Source organism: Penaeus monodon, chromosome 15 (genome assembly GCF_015228065.2).
Source record: "Penaeus monodon isolate SGIC_2016 chromosome 15, NSTDA_Pmon_1, whole genome shotgun sequence".
NCBI lineage: Eukaryota > Metazoa > Arthropoda > Malacostraca > Decapoda > Penaeidae > Penaeus > Penaeus monodon.
The window spans coordinates 25,024,639-25,025,830 of NC_051400.1; the positions used below are offsets into that span (position 1 = coordinate 25,024,639).

Sequence of the window (1,192 nt, forward strand, 5' to 3'; positions counted from 1 at the left end):
GTCTGTGCGACCACGTTTTAATTCATTTCTTGCAAGTGTCATTTCCTGGAAAATCACTCATCAAAAAGTAGATCGTACATCGTGCTTGCCTGCTTGCCTGACCTCCAAGACGCATGTTTGCTTTCTCTTCTTGAATTTTGCGCGATATTGAAAGCACAAAAGGAATTAGCGCAAATCATGCCACAGGTGGCAACGCGTTTCAAGTTACCAACCCTCGCTATCTTGCATATCACATCGTCAATATTTTTGCAAAGGGGAAATTAAAGCGAAATATGCCACCGTGGATCCTAAGTAACTTCTACCTTGTACCTTTTCTGTTTGAGAGCTCCGTGACGTGGAGACTGGGAAAGAAAAAAAAATAAAGGAAAATTATTACAAAGGATTGTGAAACCTTTTTCTTCGTCTCTTCCGCTCCATGAGCCGGTCGAGTGCGCATGCGCTGAAGCTGGTCGAGTGACGTCAAGGTTCCCCACATTCAGTGTCTTCTCGTCTCGTTCTAAGCTCGGTGAGTGTCTTCTGCTCCTAAAAAGAACTGAATTTTTTCCCCTTTCGGGAGGTTGGGAATCCGTATAATCGAGGAAAATCTAATCGTCTAGTAATATGGCGAAATATCTTCACTCAATTTTGATTGATAATTCAACGGGAAAGAAGCTCCGAAGATTTTTTTTGTTTTTTTGGTGAGGTAATGTTTTGGAGAATTCCCTGACAGCAGTTCTCCATCTAGCCTCGTAGATTTTGGACGAGCTGCGTTCCTGCTGACTGGTCCTGGAGGTCGAGTGGGACATTGCACCGAATTCTTGCCTTATTCCTGTTCGTCTGAAAGAAAATGTACTTTATTTAGGGCAGTTCCTTGTCAGAGAGGCTGCAGTGCGTGGGTTTGACGTCAGGTTATGGAAGCTGCTTTCTGTTACACTGTTCTTGTGGGATGCATGAAGTTGGTGCCTTCATGGGTCCAGGAGATTCTGGAAAGGGTGAAGAAGATTCAAGTGAGATTGAAATACTAATGAAGGATTGTAACTGAGGATATGTTGATGAACAGTTGCGCTGTCCAAGAATGTGGTTGAACGTAAGATTTCCGGAGTGGCAAGGGAAGGGGGGAGGGGGATACTGTGGGTGGGTGGGTAGCTTTTCCGTTGCACGCTGGACGCATTTTTGTTTGTTTGCTTGCTGCTTGTGATATTTTTGGGGGATA

At 44.4% G+C, this 1,192-nt stretch overlaps 1 protein-coding gene across 1 annotated transcript in view; it reads left to right on the top strand.

Annotated features, from left to right (window-relative positions):
- Positions 1-353: 353 nt before the first annotated feature.
- Positions 354-1,192, top strand: part of LOC119581839 — a 3,889-nt gene continuing 3,050 nt past the window's right edge. The window contains exon 1 of the mRNA XM_037929978.1: positions 354-505. The gene's annotated coding sequence lies outside the window, so the exon portion shown is untranslated. The remainder of the gene's footprint in view (positions 506-1,192) is intronic.